Source organism: Rhincodon typus, chromosome 4 (assembly GCF_021869965.1).
Source record: "Rhincodon typus isolate 14 chromosome 4, sRhiTyp1.1, whole genome shotgun sequence".
Classification (NCBI taxonomy): Eukaryota; Metazoa; Chordata; class Chondrichthyes; order Orectolobiformes; family Rhincodontidae; genus Rhincodon; species Rhincodon typus.
Genome location: NC_063335.1, coordinates 80,016,547 through 80,037,720, shown reverse-complemented (window position 1 = coordinate 80,037,720; position 21,174 = coordinate 80,016,547). Strand labels below are relative to the sequence as shown.

The window sequence follows — 21,174 nt, the reverse complement described above, 5'->3', positions numbered from 1 at the left end:
TGTCACCTTAAGCCTATGCCTACAGTATTTGAAAATTTCCACCTGGAAAAAGACTTCAACTTTCCAACCTATCCATGCCTCTCAATCTTATATACTTCTATCAGATCGCCCCTCAGCCTCCAACATTCTGGCAAAAACAATCCTAGTTTGTCCAACTGTTCCTTATAATTGATATACTCCAATCCAGGCAACATCCTAGTAACATCCTCTGATGCTGCCTGGCCTGCTGTATTCCTCCAGCTCCATACTTTGTTATCTCAACATCCCAGTAAACCTCTTTTACACCCTCTCCTAAGCTTCCATATCTCTCCTACAGTGTGGCGACCAGAATTGCACTAAATCCAAAGAAAGAGCAAAAAACAGACAAAGATAGAGACCCAAGTTCTGAAAGCATTAATTAGTTGAGTAGTTGGATGATTTGTTTTTCTACTCTGCATACCAATGTGAATAAACATGCATTTTCTTGTGTGTTAGTCCATCTGGCATGTTTCTTTCTCTCACTTAACCTGTCCACATCCTTTTTCAGAGTCTTTGGGCAGGTCAATGCCAAGATGGGAGATGGGTAGACCTGCAATCTTGTTATGTTGTCCTCTGCCAGGCAGCCAGATCAGAACAATCTGTGGTAATTGGAAGTATGTAAAATCCCCTATCCTGCTCTGCTAAAGATTTTCATTTATCAATGCAGGTGTCCCAGAAATCTGCTTGGACCACATTGAGAGAAAAGCGGTGGACTCAAACGGGGAATGAGGAGGCGGAGTGATAATTGCTCACATAGAAGAAGCTATCCCCAACCCCTAATGGCTGCTGGGCCACAGGGAGAGCACTGGCCCACCCTCCTGGATGGCTATGCATCCACTGCGGAACCGTGGCCGTTTTAAATTAAAAGGAAACACAATTCATCTTCAGAGGGCACCTCTGTATTTAATGTTGCTCTGCCTATCTCTACAATTCATCAGTGCAGTTGAGTAACAGCTTCCCTTCTCCAGTGCTGATACTGGTGCCTCCTAAATTAAAATCCATTTCTCCTCAATTTTAGTCATACATCCAATTTTCTGATCTCATTCATCCTGTTTACTCATAGCTCAGGTAGGAGTTCAAAGACTACATTTGTGGATTTGCTCTTTAGTTTAGCCCCTAGCAGCTCATACTCCCTTAGCAGAACCTCTGTCCATTTGAATATTATTCAAATGGAGAGCGACTGCACAATGATACAGAGGGATCTGAATATCCTTGACAATGAATTACGAAAGGTTAGCATGCAGGTTGAATAAGTAATTACAAAAGCACATAGAACATTGCCCTCATTGAAAGTAGGATAGAATTTAAAAGAAAGAAAGTCTTAGTGAGAGTTAGGAGATGCACAGTTTTGGAAAACCTCAAGTTTACTATGGAAGTCAGCCAGGAGAACATTAGAATTGTTTAGTCTAGAGATAGCAAAGGCATATTTGAAAGGTTCAACAGCAGATGAACTGAAGCAGTGGGGAAATAGGGAACATTACAGAAGGAGAATTGTCAGTACTAGCGATAGAATGCATTTGGCCTTCCAACCTTGTCTCCGGCTGGAAGCCACCTGGTTCGGCCTCAGGCAGTGTCCAGAGAAAGGAGTGGAATCAGTTACATGGAAAGTGCTTCTAAGATGGGGACCAAAGACAATGGCTTTCACCTTTCCAACCCTTTATGTGCTGAAATATTTTTGAAACAGAGTCACTTTTATTTTAGGAAAAAGAAATTATCCATCTCAGAAAAAAAGTCCTTCTCTACTGCACTGAAGTACACACCCATGTTGTCAATTCTCTGAAGTGTGTCTTCAAATCTATGACCTTTTGACTCAGAGGCAGGAATGCCACCATGGATTCATAACTGAGCATATTATGATTCTTCTACCACTGTCCTGTCCAAGATAAGCTAACTCATTATTACTCAACATAATGTAATTATTAGGTAAATTTTATGTTACAATTCAATAGGTTCTGCCATGATTGACTTAACTATAACTTCATTAAAGTCTTTGTTTGAAATGTATTTGTGATAGTTCTCATCAAAACAGTTATTTTAACATTACCGCATGACATAAGCACACAAGTTTGGACATGATGCAAGATCACTCATCAGGAAGTTGCACTTGATGAGTGTAAGGAATGATAACATCATACCGCAACTTGTGTGTTTTCTTTTGGCAAATGCAATTAAAAAGGTCCCTTGACTTTAGTTGATATTGTAAATGGTACAAATTAGCAAAGAACTTGAAAGCTAGTTTTGAAAAATATGCAAGTTCATCACCTATGGGTCCCCAGACAGGTATTAATTGGAACACATTAGAAAAACTGAGCCATGCACAGCACTAAATCCTCCTGAGATTATTTGGCTTCATCACTTGAAGCAGGAGATAACACATTGTTCCTTTAGCAAAAAACAAAAAAAACTCAAAGAAAATGATAACAGCAAATTGGTAATTTCCTGATTCCATGCTGTTGGTGGAAAAGAAATTCAGGCACACGCTGTGTATAATTTTCGAACCATTTAAGGGTTTAGAAAATAGTACGCAGCAAGCACATACATTTCTCAAATATGCATCTGCATGGTGTCTGGTGGCAGAGAGGTATTTGAAAACTACATATTTTATGTAGTTACAAAGGCATCACATTTCTGTACAAAGCACATCCCAGAATACTTGAAATAAAAGGGGACAACTGAATTTCACTTGACTACCTTTGGGCATAAGTGATGCCAGGAGCTGGTGTCTGGTCAAGGAGGCTGAGCTGGCTTGAACAGTTGAGTGTGAACATTCTGCTCTTCATTCTCTGCTGAACTCCTCAGGCTGTCATTTAGTGTTACTGAAACTGGCCATCCTGAAATGCCTGTCTCATTCCTTAGCAGCATTGCTGGCAAGGTTCACAATGAGAAGCTCTGGCAGCTCCTCTCACCATCGCTGAGAGTGCTGCTGCATTAGGCGGATGGTGAATTGAAAAAGGCATGACCAACCCCTGCTTTGTATGATCCCTAGGAATGTTGGTGATGGCTCCAATGACCAGGTGACGGAATTATATGAACAGAAAACTAGAGTAGGCTACGTGGCTCTTTGAGCTCTGCTATTAGGTACAATCATGGCTGATCTGATTTGAACCTCAACTGTATGTTCCTGCACACCCCTGACGATCTTTCAACCCCTTTTGTCATCAAGAATCTACCCAGTCTTAAAAATTAAAGATTCTGTGTTTGTTGCCTTTTGGAGGAAGGGAATTCCAAAGACTCAACATGCAGAGAAAATCTTTCCCCTCATCTCTCTCAAAGGGGCACCCCCTTTATTTTTAAACTAGGGCCCTAGTTCTAGATTCTCCCACAAAAGCTATGTGGAGTTTGCATATTCTCCGTGTCTGTGTGGGTTTCCTCTGGATGCTCCAGTTTCCGCCCACAGTCCAAAGATGTGCAGGGTAGGTGCATTGGCCATGCTAAATTGCCCATAGTATCCAGGGATGTTTAGGTTCGGTGAGTTAGACATGGGAAATGCAGGGGTAGGGGAATGGGTCTGGGTGGCTTGCTCTTCGGAGGGGCGGTGTGGACTTGTTAGGCCAAATGGCCTGTTTCCACTCTGTAGGGATTCTATAATACTGTGAAGAGGAAATATCCTTTTCACATCCACCGGGTCAAGTTGCATCAAGATCTTGCATGTTTCAACTAACACCTCCGACTTCTCTAAGCTCCAGAGGATATAGGCCTTTAGTTCAGTCATATAGTTTATCCTTTTGCTCATATAGCTTTTGAAAAGTGTTTACTTCCATGAGAGCTGACTCTAGTGGTAACTTAGCAGGATCAGTGTTTAAGCATGACCTCCAGCTATTCTGAAGCACACCATCACCTGCAGTCATACCTCTTGTTTGCATGATTAGGGAGGGAAGGGCTGTGTTTGTTCCCAGTTCTACATGTATCCATTTCTAAACATGAACTGTTTCCTGTTGAGTGATGTGCCAGATGGCATTCACACATCAACAGGAGTGTTGTGCGTCAGTTTTGTAAAGTGCTTTTACTTCCCTTGGTTAGGAAAGTCTGGGAGAAATGCTGCATACTTTGACTTCTTGTCGGAGGACAAAATTTGTTTGGGCTTCAGTGTATTCCTGTATGTGTCGATGCAGCTTTTTTTCTTGGATTGCCAATAGATCCCAGGTACATCACCTACATGTGTCATGAGAAATCACTATTTCTAACATTTAAAAAAATTCATTTGGCCACTTTTAGAATACTGCATACAATTCTGGTCTCTTTGCTATAGGAAAGATGTTGTGAAACTTCAAAGGGTTCAGAAAAGATTTACAAGGACATTACCGGGGTTGAAGGGTTTGATCTATGGGAAGAGACTGAATAGACGTGGGCTCTTTTCCCTGGAGCATCGGAGGTGGGGGGGGTATAAGTTCGTGAGGGGCTTGGATATTGTGAATAGCCAAGGTCTTTTTCCCAGGGTAGGGGGAATCCAAAACTAGAAAGGTTAGGTTTAAGGTGAGAGAGGCAAGATTTAAAAGGGACCCAAGGCCTACCTTTTCACGCAGACGCTGATGCATGTATGGAATGAGCTGCCAGAGGAAGTGAGGGAGGCTGGTACAATTACAACATTTAAAAGACATCTGAATGGGTACATGAATGGGAAGGGTTTAAAGGGATATGGACGAAATGCTGGCAAATGGGACTAGATTAATTTAGAATATCTGGTCAGCATGGACGAATTGGACCGAAGGGTCTGTTTCCATGTTGTATGTCTCTAAGACTCTGACTGTATGACTCTATAACCTTGTGAGCAGAGAGAAGGAAAACAATGCCTGACGAAATGACTTTTAGGCAGTTCACTGAAGTAAACAACATATTTTCTTTAAATATCAAGAACAGAAAATGCTGGAAACTTGCTTAATCAGCACATTGTTCGGGATCTATGTATTTTATGGGGTAAAGGCAGGAAATTGATGTTAAAATGCTCAACACCCAGTACAGACATGGGCCAAATGGCCTCCTTATGCTCCAGAACAATTCTGTGATAGAGGCAGTTTCAAATGAGACACTCAAGTGGGCATTAGATGATAATTTAAATAGAAGTGATGTGCAAGGCTATGCAGAAAAGACAGGAGATTGAAAAGAAGTCAAAAATGTTCAGAGCTAGTACAGACATTAGCCAAATGACCTGCTTCTTCTCTGCAACTGTTGTCTGATTCTGTGATATCAATATAGGAAGGAAAGTAAAAGGATCAACACAAGCACACATACACATGAAAAGGGATAGTTATTTAAGTTGGAAACATCTGATGGTTAAAAGCAGAAGTAATATTAGCATGAGACAGTAAAATGCATATCACAGGAAGGCAAAGAAATAAAAGGTAACTACGAGGTACATGGATTGTGCAAATAGCTGATGCAATGTGCAAAAGGCAGAGAGAAATGAAAGAAAAAAGATGGCAAGGCAGAGCTGACGCAACCCAGCAAATCTAGGTGAAGGGAAAAAGCAAATCGACCGCAGTTCTGCAAAATGCTGCATCAACAATGTGTTTCAATAGACTGTCCTCACCCCATACACCAATTAAATCCTCCACTTCCATCCCACTAGAACCATTTCACACTGACAGCACTTCCTACTGCAGGGGAATTTGGGGACAGTTAAAGGGGATGGATTAGTTAGCATTACTGGGCAGTGTTGGATTTTCAACATCTGCAGTTTTTTTTGCTTATTATTTTCTACTGCCAATGACAGGTCATCGTATCATGAAATAATTTCCTTTGTTCATAGTTATTCATTTCAATTTACATTCATTCTAATATTTTCAAGCAGAAACTATTTCCTGTGTCATCTAAATCGCTTGAATATGACTGCAATATCATTAAATGTTTTATTCAGCATATCACAACTTTGAATTCATAAGAGTAAACTGGTTACACATTATTTTGTTCCAACGGCAACTTTTTGAGTTTTGCTTGCACTGTTACATTTTATTTAACGTGTTAAATAGAAATCAAGAGAATCAGAGGGTCAAATGTAAATCATGGCTTCTGAATATTTGTTTTAAACAACAAAGATTTGCATTTTGACATAAATGCACAGCAGTGCTGGACTGAGGTCGATAACTTTCTATACTTTACAGTGCTAAGTGCCATCATTTCTCTCTACTACCTCACACTTATTTGAATGCTGCCACTGCACACAAGCACCACCAATGCCATGGACTATCAACCTCACTATTGCAGGCAGCATCTCAACTCAATAGCTCTCATTCCCCTCCACAATGACCAACTGTTTTGCCCTCTGGCTGAAAAGCTGCGCAATCCACAGACAGGGTGACTGCCTCTAAGCTGCTGACACATGGTTCAGGTGTGATATTACCACAACGCTATGCCGTACAACAAACTGTTCACCTTTCGACAGATGACTACTGACAATCGTAACAAGCTAACTGGCTTTGTGTCTGGACTAAACGGCAACACAAGACAGAATTATTGTGAGCTTTAAGATTTAGCTGAGAGAGTAAGGTGCAAAAGTCAAAGCAGAGATGCCGTAAGTATTGAAGTAGGTGCAGATTGAGTGAGTGTTAAGAAACTAAGTGAGGAGGTCTGAGATTCTCACTGATCTAATCCATTAGGTAGGTACCTACCTGTGTGTACAGGGTCCTGGCAGCACCACTGCAATGATAAATGCCAGTGCACCCCATAGCGCAGTATTAAAGTACAGAACCATATTGTACATAGACTGAAGATGTGCCATGAGGGTGGGATGAGTCTGGTGTGTGTTGGATGCTAACATGCATGGATGGTTGGCACAGGGAGGTGGTTCGTGCACGGCCTGCCTATTGACCCTGCTGATTGGTGTCCAATATGGAGGGCCATCAACACAACTCTACAAGCTAAAACTCCCATCACACACACACGGCACAAAAGAAAAGCCTGGGTGTTGTGTGTGAAGGGAAAGATTGAAAGGCTGTTCATTGTTACTATCCCAGGGATTCACTGAGATGGTCCAGATACATTCACTTGCTGCAGAAAGCATAGGATGGCCACTAGTTTACACATTGGTTAAAAAAACCCACAATTTACAGCAACTAATGAGTAGAAATAAACTGGCTATCTTCAGGCTTGAAATGCATTTTACTACTCAGCTAAAACATCCTTTTCCCTTCTGGAAGTCTGATGGCTTCTGCCCTAAACATTCACACTCCCAAAGTTGTTCATCTACCTGGAAGCCAAACACATAATGCTGACAGACAGAAGGCCTTTGTCATCGATAACTGGTTACTGTATTACAGGCCAATCAGCTACTTATTGCTGACTGAAGCACCATTCGCAAACAGCCCCCTGGTCTCAGTTTGACTGTGGCTAGACCTGCCCCACTGCTTTCGCAAACAGCTTTGTAAACAGCACTCACAATGGTTGTCAGGTAACTGCTATTTTTTTTTTTTTTAAAGTGCAGCAATCCTTCAACAATCCTTAGCCTTTAAACAACTTACTTCTCCATTTCAGTCCACAATCAAAACTACAGAAAAATAAAATGACCATATAGTACCACCGTATAGTTTCTAGCTGGCAGCTAGCAGATAGGGAAACTGCATACAAATAAACTGAGCTTAATTAATAATTTGTTAATGTATATACTAATGTATGTAAATAGGCCTTTCACCACTCACGAGTAAGAACCTCATCTTAGTGTTCAGGACTTGGTTGGAAATTGGGACTTTTTCTGAATTTCACTGTTGCCAATCTTATCCTATTTCCCCATCTATTTTTGCCAACACTCACATTGTCCATTGGAAGGGAATATTCCTTCCTATGTATTTCCACCATGTTGGAAAATAACAGAACTTATAACTGTCAGCATGGTATAGATGATTCTATGGTATACCAGCTATTAAAATATAAAACCCTAGATACAATAGTGTTTGTCTGGGCTCCTGGACATTTCTTTTCCACACAATGCCACGTTGCAGCAATTAGCACATTTCCAAAGATGAATTTAGGAATGAGGTGAAGTGCAAAATTAAGTTAATGCAAGTTGCTGATGCACTTTATATACCCAAATGTACACTTGAGAGCTATTTAATTGACATTGTTGAATAAGCTCATTAAAATGCAATTTTCAGCTGACTTTGCTGACAACCATGACAATTATATAATACACTGATATTTTAGTATTTACACTGAACTTTCAGAACAGAGTTAGATTTGAAGAACATAAGCTGGTCCACGAAAATAGAGGAAAGAACCTTAAAAAAATTCAGCATATTTCTCTTACAATAATGCTTCCCATTTTTAAAATAATACTCAAAATCAGAAGAGGGCTTCACATTACCACTTCCAAACCAGCCAACTTCATAGTCTCTCTAAGTAAACTATCAAAGTACAGGAGATGTTGATTGATAAGACTAGTTTGCATTTTGAGTTCAGATAAGGCTGTTCAACTGCTTTTCATTTAGACAGATCAAAGAGAGGACACTTACATTTTTTCATTTTAGATTCTTCCCCAGGATCAGAGATGGAAGAACAGTTCCCTAACGCATCATATCTTCAAATCCCCAAGGGCTGGTCACTTTATATGCTAACCTTTCAGCCAAAGATTAAGAGGACCCTGAAACAGAAGGATAATATATTGTGGTTGAACCTGGAACATGCAGCCATTTTAAAAAAAATTAGAACAAAAGCACAAAAAAAAATATAGATGAACATCCTGTGTTCTAAGGATGTGTGAAAGTCTGGTGAGAAATCCGGTGAGTTTTGTAACTTTGTTTCCCATTCATTAAAGTCAGAAAATTAGGCTAAGGACCTAGGAAACTTTTAAAACTCTTTAAAAAAGATTTAGATTCTTGGTAATTTGGGATCATTTCTGGGGGAAGATGGAATCTGAACAGCCTGGATGAGTTTCAACTAGACAGAGCCAGGAACAATTTCTTTGTGGGGCAATTAGTTAGTGCTAGTGGGGATGGATTAAAGTAACTTGGCAGTAGTGTGGGGATTAGGAGGTAACACTTGACAGAGATACCAAGTGAAAAAGAATATTGGAGAAATAGCAAGAGTCAGAAGTATAGAAAGTAGCAAGGAATGAGGTGGGTTTGGCATTAGAGAAAAAGTAACAAAATTTAATTTAGAATTACAGTGCATATACATGAATGTGTGGGGTATGGTATGTAAAATTTATGAGTTGCAGATTCATGGAGATATAATGTGGCTGTAGCAGAGACCTAAAACAGAGAAGGGTGGGACTAGGTAATAAAGATTCTTTGAAAGAATTTGCTATGGAAAGAAAGGTGGAAAGTGAAAGTATTAATTAAGCAGAATATTGCACCATTGAAGAGGGAGGATGTCTCAGATTTGTCAAGAATAGAATACATTTGGCTAGATTTAAGGAATCAAAAAGGTACAATTACATTGCTCATTGTACTCTAATGGAAGCCACTAGTGGGAAAGATATAGAGGAACAAATTTGCACAGAAACAACAGAGAAATTAGTCAAATATAGAGCAGTTAAAATGGGGACTTTGAATAACTGAACATAAACTTGGATAGTGGAGCACAGCACAACAGGTTTGTCATTCTTAAGAATATTTAACTCAAAGTGGAAGTTGCAGAGTTTGATGGGCTAGCTAAGAAGGGCACCCTGATACAAAAAGCTCTTCAGGCAGGAGTAGTAACTTGGTGTATAGTAGGGCATAGTATAGTCAGCAACAGGGTGGGGCATGAAGAGACAAGGTAGATGGTCTCAGCAATGTGCACTATGGCAAGATTTGTGACAGAATCAGACAAGAAATCCAGCAAGGCCAATCTCAATATCAGGGGCAACTTCACCCCTAGAAAAGGAAAAGCACCTTTAATGCTTTTCCCAAGTGGCACTTTGAGTTAAAAACCAAAAGAACTGTGGATGCTGTAAATCAGGAACAAAAACAAAGTTGCTGGAAAAGCTCAGCAGCTGTAAAGGAGAAAACAGAGTTAACATTTCAGGCCCAGTGACCCTTCCTCAGGACTAATGGCAGCTGGGAAAACATCACTTTATATGCAGAAAATAGGGAGGTGGGTGGGGTAGGGAGTAAACGATAGGATACTATGGCACTTTGAGTTCCTTGTTAGGCAGTGGTGAGTTGCCAATTAAGGGGAATTATTGCTTGTTAAACTCTTTGCTAATAGTCCAACTGACCTAATTAACATTCAGCTTTCTATCTTAACAAATGTGCAGGAAAAATTTAGATGTTGAGGTCACTTGACATGATGGTATGAAGGCAGAGCTGGCCAAGGTGGACTGGGAAACTAGTTTAAAATCTAAGGGAGCAGATTTTCAGTGACAAGCTTTTGAAGAGACATTTAATTACTCTCAGCAAAAATATATCCCTACGAGAAAGAAAGGCTCTTTGGGGAGTATGCATCATCTAAATAAGGAGATTTAACACTAATGGTTGGTCAGAAAATTAGACAGATTTTAAGAACCAGCAAAGTGTCACTAAAAAGATGATAAAAAAAATGTAAAGCAGAGTTTTAGAGGAAGCTACTCAGCAACATAAAAGCAGGATGGAATTTTCCTCTCCCCTGAGTGGAGTGAGTGAGGTAAGAAAACATGATGGAAATGAAAAATTGGACTCTCAATGTGAGAAAACTTTTCGCACTTTTCCCTTCAAGTTGAAAATGGCAACTTGGGAATTTTGCCAGAGATAGTAGGAACTGCAGATGCTGGAGAATCCGAGACAACAAGGTGCAGGGCTGGATGAACACAGCAGGCCAAGCAGCATCATAGGAGCAGAGAGGCTGACGTTTCGGGCCTAGACCCTTCATCAGAAAAGGGGGAGGGGAAGGGGGTTTTGAAATAAATAGGGAGAGAGTGGGAGGCGGATAGAAGAGGGATAGAGGAGAGGATAGGTGGAGAGGAAACAAACAGGTCGAAGAGGCGGGGATGGGGCCAGGAAAGGTGAGTGTAGGTAGGGAGTTAGGAAGGGGATAGGTCAGTCCAGGGAGGACGGACAGGTCAAGGGGGCGGGATGAGGTTGGTCGGTAGGAGATGGAGGTGCGGCTTGAGGTGGGAGGAGGGGATAGGTGGGAGGAAGAACAGGTTAGGGAGGCAGGGACGAGCTGGACTGGTTTTGGGATGCGGTAGGGGGAGGGGAGATTTTGAAACTTGTGAAATCCACATTGATACCATTGGGCTGCAGGGTTCCCAAGCGGAATATGAGTTGCTGTTCCTGCAACCTTCGGGTGGCATCGTTGTGGCACTGCAGGAGGCCCAGGATGGACATGTCGTCTGAGGAATGGGAGGGGGAGTTGAAATGGTTCGCGACTGGGAGGTGCAGTTGTTTGTTGCGAACCGAGCGAACCGTTCTGCAAAGCGGTCCCCGAGTCTCCGCTTGGTTTCCCCGATGTAGAGGAAGCCACACCGGGTACAGCGGATGCAGTATACCACATTGGCAGATGTGCAGGTGAACATCTGCTTGATGTGGAAAGTCTTCTTGGGGCCTGGGATGGGGGTGAGGGAGGAGGTATGGGGGCAGGTGTAGCACTTCCTGCGGTTGCAGGGAAAAGTGCCGGGTGTGGTGGAGCTGGAGGGGAGTGTGGGGCGGACAAGGGAGTCACGGAGAGAGTTGTCCCTCCGGAAAGCAGATAAAGGTGGGGAGGGAAAGATGTCTTTGGTGGTGGGGTCGGATTGCAGATGGCGGAAGTGTCGGAGGATGATGCGTTGGATCCGGAGGTTGGTGGGGTGGTACGTGAGGACGAGGGGGATTCTTTTTTGGTTTTTATTGCGTGGACGGGGTGTGAGGGATGAGGTGCGGGAGATGTGGGAGACACGGTTGAGGGCGTTCTCGACCACCGAGGAGGGGAAGTTACGGTCCTTGAAAAACGAGGACAACTGAGATGTACGGGAGTGGAATGCCTCATCCTGGGAGCAGATGCGGCGGAGGCGAAGGAATTGGGAATAGGGGATAGCATTTTTGCAGGAAGGTGGGTGGGAGGAGGAGTATTCTAGGTAGCTGTGGGAGTCGGTGGGCTTGAAATGAATATCGGTTTCGAGGTGGTTGCCCGATATGGAGACAGAGAGGTCCAGGAAGGGGAGAGAGGTGTTAGAGATGGTCCAGGTAAATTTAAGGTTGGGGTGGAAGGTGTTAGTGAAGTGTATGAACTGTTCGAGCTCCTCGTGGGAGCACGAGGCGGCACCGATACAGTCATCAATGTAACGGAGGAAGAGGTGGGGTTTAGGGCCGGTGTAGGTACAGAAGAGGGATTGTTCCACGTAACCTAAAAAGAGGCAGGCGTAGCTTGGGCCCATGCGGGTACCCATGGCTACCCCCTTTGTCTGTAGGAAGTGGGAGGAATTGAAAGAGAAGTTGTTGAGTGTGAGGACGAGTTCGGCTAAGCGGATGAGGGTGTCAGTGGAGGGGGACTGGTCGGGCCTGCGGGACAGGAAGAAGCGGAGGGCCTTAAGGCCATCTGCATGGGGAATGCAGGTGTAGAGGGACTGGACGTCCATGGTAAAGATGAGGTGTTGGGGACCGGGGAATTGGAAGTTCTGGAGGAGGTGGAGGGCGTGGGTGGTGTCACGGACATAGGTAGGGAGTTCCTGGACCAAGGGGGAGAAAATGGAGTCGAGATAGTTGGAGATCAGTTCGGTGGGGCAGGAGCAGGCGGAGACAATGGGTCGACCAGGGCATTCAGGTTTGTGGATTTTGGGAAGGAGATAGAAGCGGGCAGTGCGAGGTTGGGGAACGATGAGGTTGGAGGCCATGGGTGGGAGGTCACCTGAGGTGATGAGGTTGTGGATGGTTTGCGAGATGATGGTTTGGTGCTCAGGGGTGGGGTCATGATCAAGGGGGCGGTAGGAGGAGGTGTCGGAGAGTTGGCGTCCGGCCTCGGCGACGTAGAGGTCAGTGCGCCATACTACAACTGCACCTCCCTTGTCCGCGGGTTTTATGGTGAGGTTGGGATTGGAGCGGAGGGAGCGGAGGGTTGAGCAGTGACTACCTTATTTCCATGTATTTGCATCTCATTAACACTCCAAGTCACTTTATTTATATGCAACTTCAAATTCCCCTCTCCTTTCCCAAGAAAGCACACAGCACAAATTCCCACCTTAAAGTCAGAGTGAGTACCTGGCAATTGCAGTTCACAAAATATTTATGCCAACATACGTGTAAATGTTTCTTCATAACATGGCCACCCTCCTCTTTAATCTTTCACATACACAAGTTGGGATTGGCAAACTACCAGCCTCATCATATCAATGTGCCTGCTCTATGGCCAACTCAGAAACCATATCAGCCCTTCAACACTTTACCTTGGAGCTCAGGAACCCATGCATGTGTGCAGGAATCTCTATACATTTAATGCAATAGCGCAGGATGCAAGTTATGGCTCTTAGCTTGCTTCCTTAGCACTCACTCACTTTGTATTTATTTGCATGCTGCCAGCCTCTGTCTATTTCATATCGCTTTCTAAGTGCACACTCACTGTCTTCAGTACTGACTCACCGCAGCCAGCCAGCCTCTGTGAAAGTCACATTACTTTCTAAGTGCATTAGTGCTTAGTTACAGGCTACAAGCCTCAGTGGCTTGCCTTGAGTTTTAGCACAGAGGTAGAGGCAGTCAGCTTGTGATGGTGAGCAGCACTGGACAGTCTATTTATCAGTTAGGTAGTGGGACACATTGCTATCTGGCACCGTGCTATATCGATACCAGGGCTGCAACATTTGCCAGCTTTACTTGGCAAACATACTGCATGTGCTTCAAGCAAATGGCAATGTGTGAAAAGTCAATGTGGAGCAGTCTTCAGTGAAGTGAAAGTGACTGCAGTTATTCAGGAGGCTGAGCAAACATAATGAGTGCAGTATCGAGAATTGTAGTCTATAAACCTTGGTGAGAGTTGTGTGCAGTAGCTGAGTTAGACAATGGAGGAGAGAGAGGGTGGTGTGACCTATACTTTTGGAGCATAGAAAATCATTTATCTTCTTTCATTTACTCCTGGAGCTGGGCTATAAATTATGCCCGGGCTGGCTGAGTCTGGTGGCATGGTCTTCTGAGGCATTTGGCTGGAAGAAGGAATGCCTTCCTCTCCAGCACTCCAGCCACCAACACCTCTAGGTCCCTGTGTGTGAACTGGGGAGTGAGCTATCTTTTCCTTTGTACTATGTTTGGTAATAATAGTCATTATGGGGGCCAGTTCCTGGCTTGTAACTTTCTAAGAAAAAAACATTCCTGGGTTATGGGTGTTGCTGGCTGGGCTAGCATTTATTACTCATCCTAGTTGCCTTTGAGAAAGTGGTGGTGCAGCTGGGCATTAAATATGGCATTTGAGGCATAAAAGCTGAAAGGTTCCAGCACTGTCAAGGACTTCTACCTCTCTAGCCACACAATTTCCCAAGAAATATACTCAACAGCACAGTTAATATGATTAAGAGCAGAAGATTGTGAGAAAAGTTGTTCCAAGCCATAGTGGACTGGGCACCTTGAATCTCACTCTACAAAACACGTTAAGTGCAAGTGGGGAAATTTTGTTCTAAGTGAGAGTTACTGCAATTATTTCAATAGGAAGAGTAACCAAAACTAGTGCTGGTCCTCCACAGTGAGTCTGGGTAATGGATAATGCAAAACAAAAAAATTGTGGAGGGTTTGAACAAGTGTTTTGTGGCTGTCTTCACAGTAGAAGACTTAGGAAAGTGAGGGATGAAATTAAACAATCACCATCACCAGGGAAAAGGTGCTAGGAAAATTTATTGGACCTCAGATACTGAAGCAGTCCATATTCACATGCAACAAGATCTGGACAATATCCAGGCTTGGGCTGACAAGTGGCAAGTGACATTTGCGCCACACAAATGCCAGGATATGAACATCACCAATAAGAGACAATCTAACCACCGTCCCTTGTCATTCAATGGTGTTACCATCACTGAATCCCGCACTATCAACATCCTTGGGGTTACCATTAACCAGAAACTCAACTGGATTCACCACATTAACAGAGTGGCTACAAGAGCAGGCCAAAAGCTAGGAATACTGCGGTGAGTAACCCATCTCCTCACTCCTCAAAGCCTGTCCACCATCTACAAGGCACAAGTCAGGAGTGTGATGGAATACTCCCCACTTGCCTGGATGAGTGCAGCCCCAACAACACTCAAGAAGCTTGCCACCATCCAGGACAAAGCAGCTCGCTTGATTGGCACTGCATCCACAAGCATTCACTCCCTCCACCACCAACTCTCAGTAGCAGCAGTGTGTACTATCTACAATATTTACTGCAGAAATTCACCAAAGATCCTCAGACAGCACCTTCCAAACCCAAAACCACTTCCATCTAGAAGGACAAGGGCAGCAGATATATGGGAACACCACCACCTCCAAGTTCTATCCAAGTTACTCAACATCCTGACTTGGAAATATATCACCGTTCCTTCACTGTCACTGGGTCAAAATCCTGGAATTCCCTCCCTAATAGCATTGTGGGTCACCTATAGCAGGAGGAATGCAGCTGTTCAAGAAGGCAGCTCACCACCACCTTCTCAAGGGCAACTAGGGCTGGGCAAGAAATGCTGGCCAGCCAGCGATGCCCACATCCCACAAAAAATGAATAGAGAAAAAAAAAGGCTGACAAGTTGCTAACACCAGATGGTCTTTATTTTCCTAACCCCTGGATGACATGGGCAATGATGAGTCAGTTTGGAAAATACAGTAATATCAAAAAAACGAGATTCTTGATGTCAAGAAAAAATCATCTGATTTTCTAACCATAATTTGAACAGCGAGCTGATAATATGACGAGTGAGCAGTGAGAAGCCTATTTGCATGCATTGACATTGTATTAATTTTGCCTCATTTACATGCGGTTTCCTGTTCTCCCTCACAGCAGAGCGAAAATAATGACAACTCCCAACACAAAGATCAGAGTGGGTAATCTTTGCATGGAACCTTGTATATCACAAACAAGATTCCATGCAAAGTCTGCGACAAACATTACATTGGACGGACAGGAAGGAAACTGGCCACAAGAATACATGAACACCAACTAGCAACGAAAAGACATGACCAGTACTGACTTGTCTCCATTTACACAGATAAGGAGAACCATTAGTTCAATTGGGACAACATCAGGATCCTAGGCCAAGCAGAGACAAGCACAGGAATTTCTAGAGGCTTGGTTCTCCACCAAGAAGGCCATCAATAAACACGTAGAATTAGACCCTATATATACACCACTGTGAAGAAAAACTGGAAATGAGGTAACCAAATCCAGCGGACCCCAGAATTTAAACATCAGGTGGGAAAACACAACAGCACTTCATCGGAGGCTGCACTGATGATGTTACCCAGCAGGTTAGTGAAATATCTGCGAACTAACGAACCAGCTCGGCGAGCCAACCAACCACAGCAGTCAGGTAGTTTATGTCACGGGTTCCATATCATTTCAGTCCTGCAGATCCAGTGCAATCAGTCTGGGGATTCATGGAACATCAGTTGAGGAAATGCACTGATACAGTCACCAGTATGGTCACTCATCAGTCAGGACTGTCTTTCCAATTTGGTTAGGGGTATGTACCATCGTCGGCCTTGGGAGTTTGTTCATTGAAAGTTAAGGCCAGTTAGCAGGGGCTGCTGCTGTGGAAAAGACATTGGGGAGGTAAATTGTGGCAACAGAGGCAGCATAATGGCCTGCAGAAGGGTCAATAATAGTGAAAGTAACATATAAGTTAGGAGATTATGGTACTTTACGAGCATGGGTTATTGCAAGAGGGGAATATTATCAATGGTCACTGTTACCTGGGCTTCAACGGGGGAACAATGCATCTATAAACTCGGGGCTCAGAGAGAAATGTTTGGAGATAAAGACTTAAATGAAAGAGTTGGGTCGGAATGTGTGGAAGATCATATCTGACAGGGAGTGTAAGGAAGAAAGGGACACAGAGGTTTGGGAAGTCACTCTGTGAAGCATGTCCTGTGTTGGCTTTCATCCTTGTTCAAATTACAACTGCACAATAGAAATGAAAAATGGCTGCCATCACACTGGGAGGGGTTGGAGTCAGTGGCTTTCTCTTTCTGAGCAAATGAACTCATCAACAATGTGAGGCCTTTCAGGAGGCAATTGCATTAATGTGGCACTCACACATATGGGCTAAAGACGTGTGATAATAATCCTAGATAAGAACAATCTTGAAAATGTCATTGATCATTACAAATTGATTGTAGTCATAACTGTGAGGCAGGAGTACGTCATAGGTGACTTTAAAAGTTTCACCTGTGAGCCACAATTCACAAAGATAATTCAGAAGCCCATAGGGCTGAACGAGGGTGCAGTGTTGAACTCTATGTATTTGCCAACATGCTTTTATATGCAATGTTGTCTTTCTTGGGTGTTGTGAGGTCGGGGTGGGTGAAAGGTTTCAGTAATCTTCCAGTACTTACAATTTCCTCCTGTATTTGCACAGCATTCCTTGTGCTGCATACATCAGAATAAGGCGCACTATGTCAAAGGTCCAGGCACAGGCATTTCAGTGGCCTCTGACTTCCCCCAGGTGCAAGGCATTATAGACTGTGTGCATGTTGTTTTGAAGCACTATATCATAACACTTCCCTCCATCCAGAGCACTAACGTTTTTGTGTCTGTCTGGATGTATGTGGAGTTTTACAAAGAGGGTTGGCTTTTAAGTCGTAGAGTTATGTGTTGACATTTCACAGTTGTTTACCTATGGTTAGAATCTATTTATTTCACATAAATTGTAGCCAAGAAACTTGGCCTATGTTTTCTACTGACCTGCTCTAAAAAAAATTTAAGTCAGGACAGCGTACCTTGATAAAATCTTTAACTTTTGTGACGACTCCAGGAATAGCAGGGCTTGATTTCCAATGTGTTACCAATGAGGTGTGACAGCAGACCTACTTTTATTTAGAAAAAACATCAGCACATTATTATTACAGAATACATGTGATTCAGGGAGAATTGTGCGGCACACAATCTCCTCTCTGTAGAGATACCTTTTGTATTAATACAGATGCCGTACCATTTGCCTCTATGTATAAAGAGAGCAGATTTCATAGCATGATTAATGAAACAATGTAACATGACCTGTGTAAATAAACTAGCAGTCACAGAAGCTGAATGTTGCAGTAACCTTTTCTGCAAGTAGAAGGGCACAGTTAATAGTGCATGACAGTATGTTGCTCAGCATATCAACCAAATTTTTGTTCAATTTATATTAATAAAAGCAGCAAATTGGAATTAATTAATGAAACCGAATGTTTTTGCTTCAAAATGCTTGGAAAAATCTTCTCTATTAATTTACTGCCCATCCCTAAATGCTCTGGAGAAGGATGTGGCAAAGTGCCTTCTTGGAGTATAGGGATATGCACAGTGTTGTTAGGAAAGGAATTCCAAGATTTTGACCAAACAACAGTGAAGAAAGTGTGATATAGTTCTAAGTCAGGATGGTGAGTGGCTTAGAGGGGAAGTTGCTGATGGTGGTTCCATGATTAGTTGCCCTTGTCTACAAGAGAGTACTGATCCTGGGTTTAGAAGATGCAGAGGGGGAGTTTCAGTGAGCTACTGCAGTGCACCTTGTAGATGGCACACACTGCTGCCACTGTGTATCAGTGGCGAAGGGAGTAAATGTGGTCTTTGGGGTACCAATCAACCGGGATACTTTGTCCTAGATGGTGCCAGGCTTCTTGTTTTTTGTTGGAGCGTCGCTTCTCTATGCAAGTGCAGAGTATTCCATCACACTCCTGACTTGTGTCTTGTAGATGGTCAACATCTATTCAACAGGTATTCACCACAGAATTTTTAGCCTCTGACCTGCTTCTGTAGCCATTGTATTTACATGGCTGCCCTTTCCTTATTCCCCAAGATAATATCTCCTATTTCTGCCTCTAAGAAACTAAAATTCATTTGAACTAATCTCCTTTTTATATATTTATTAAAGCTCTTACAGTAATTTTTAATATTCTTTGCCGATTTATTCAAATATTCTATTTTTCCCTTTTTCACAACTTTTTGGTGGCCCTTCGGTGGTTTCTAAATGCTCCCAGTCTTCAGACCCTCTACTATTCTTTACCACATTAAACATCTGTTATTTTATACTAACATTATCATTAATTTCCTTAGTAAGCTGTTAGCTTTCTTATTGGATTAATGCTTTTTAGTGGAATATATTTTACTGTGCATTTTGAATTGTTTCTTTAAACGTTTCCCACTTTTTGTTTATAACATATCTGTTAATCTATTTACCCATTTTACCTTAACCAGCTCTCCTGCCTTTGAATCCTATGTAATAGCTTTATGTTTAATTTGAGATTCTTGTTTGGAAATTGAATATACTATTATTTTTTTCAAAGTTTTCATATTATGATCACTTTTCCCATTAGATCATTTACTGTGATTGTTGTTAATTAAACCTGCCTCATTGCTTAATGCCAGATCTAAAATAGCTTTCTCCCTAGATGCTGCCGAAAATGGCTTTATCCTAAGTTGATTCATTGTGAGGGTATGGGAGATACAATGCACTCATGTGAATGTAAATTGATTAAATCCTTACACAACAAGAAAAACATTGAATTTAGTGGAATCAACAAAAGTAAAATTCATGGGGGTGGGGGAGTAGAGGTGTTCAGCCAGGTAGGGTCTTTGGGAATGTACTGAGAGTTATAATCATTGTTGGGATCTCAACATTTGGTTTTCACTGGGATGGATTTGAAAGCCACCGGGGACTTCCATGCTGTTGCTATTGTGTAAGTCATTTAAAGTTATGCAATCATTAATTATGTGTGTTTTATTCCAGGATTCTTGCTTTAATAGTCCACACACCTATCTCCTAAGCTGTATGGAACTCACCAGGATTACTGGGGTGAGTGCACAGCAGCGACTGTTTTTCAACAAAACTGATAGGCTGGGCAGTCTTTAATCAGTGAAACCAAAGAGTTTCAGCAATGGCCCAGTGGAAAGCTAGTACCCCCATCTGATCTTCATCTCTGGGAACCCAGAGGTGGGACACTCATTCCACAGCTCTGTTATACAGCCTCATCAAGACCACTTGATGAGTCCAATGGGCTCCCAATCTGCTGATGGTCCTGGCATTTGGCTGGGACTAAGATCAGCAAATTCTGCCCCATGTTCATTACTTCCATACATTAGTTGGTAGAAACAAAAAATTAAATATGCACTTTGTGAGGATATTGTCGTCACCCTGTGATCCCGTGGCAAAGTAGCCCAGCAAGGCTGTTTCCACTGAGTTTCTGCAGGGCTCAGGACTAGGTCTCTGGTATTTTTATTCCAAAAAGCAGTTTGGAAGTGACAGAAAATAAGTCGTATGGTTGATAGTGGGCAATAGAAGTGTGTGCTATAGAACGATATCAATGGATTGGTCAGGTAGACAAAAACAGCAAGAAACAGAATTAAATTCAGAAAAATGAGAGATAATGCATTTAGAGAAGGCAAATTAAACAAGGGAATACACAATAAATAATAGCATGTTGTGAAGTGAGAGGAACAGAGGGAGGTTTGAGTGTATGGCTACAATTCTTTATAAGTAACAAGGCAGATAGATGACATGGTTCAGAAGAATAGAAGAATGGCAAATAATGTATAGCACGGAGATTATGGGAGAATCTATAAAATGTAAGATTGACCATAGCTATGGCTCTGGCCATCACATTTCAGGAATGGTGTAACTACAGTGGGTGCGGAGAAGATTTTAAAGGATATTGCCAGGAATGGAGAATTTTAGCTATGAGGATGGATTGGATCAGCTGGGCTGTTTTCTTTGAATCAAAGGAGGCTGAGGGGATATTTATTTGAGGTAAATGAAATTGTGAAAGGCCTGATAGAGTGGATAGGAATGACTTTTTTTTAAAACAGAGAAGTTGATAACAAGGGAGAATAAGTTTAAAGTAAATAACAAAAAGATTGGAGGGGTGTTACAGGGAATTTTCTTCTATCAAAGAATATCTAATCACTATCTTAAAAACTAATTGAATTAGATGTGAAAATCATTGCTGGAAAATGCATATTGGAGACTGAAACCCTTCCAGAATTTAAAGAGTACTTAGATATGCAGTTAAAGTGTTGTCATTGACAGAGATACAAGCCAAGAGTTAGAAAGTGGGATTAGGCTGGTTAACTCTTTTTCAAGCACACAGACATGATGGACTGATCAGTCTCTTTCTGTACTGATGGTTTTCTATTTCTACTTACTGAAATTTTCCA

The 21,174-nt window shown here is 42.3% G+C and overlaps 1 long non-coding RNA gene across 15 annotated transcripts in view; it reads right to left on the bottom strand.

Annotated features, from left to right (window-relative positions):
• Positions 1–21,174, bottom strand: part of LOC125482959 — a 111,528-nt gene that overhangs the window by 79,292 nt on the left and 11,062 nt on the right. For all 15 annotated transcript variants that reach the window (XR_007261965.1, XR_007261959.1, XR_007261954.1 and 12 more), the window contains 2 exons: positions 17,766–17,855; positions 8,460–8,587 (listed from right to left, as the gene is read on the bottom strand). This is a non-coding gene — a long non-coding RNA (uncharacterized LOC125482959). The remainder of the gene's footprint in view (positions 1–8,459; positions 8,588–17,765; positions 17,856–21,174) is intronic.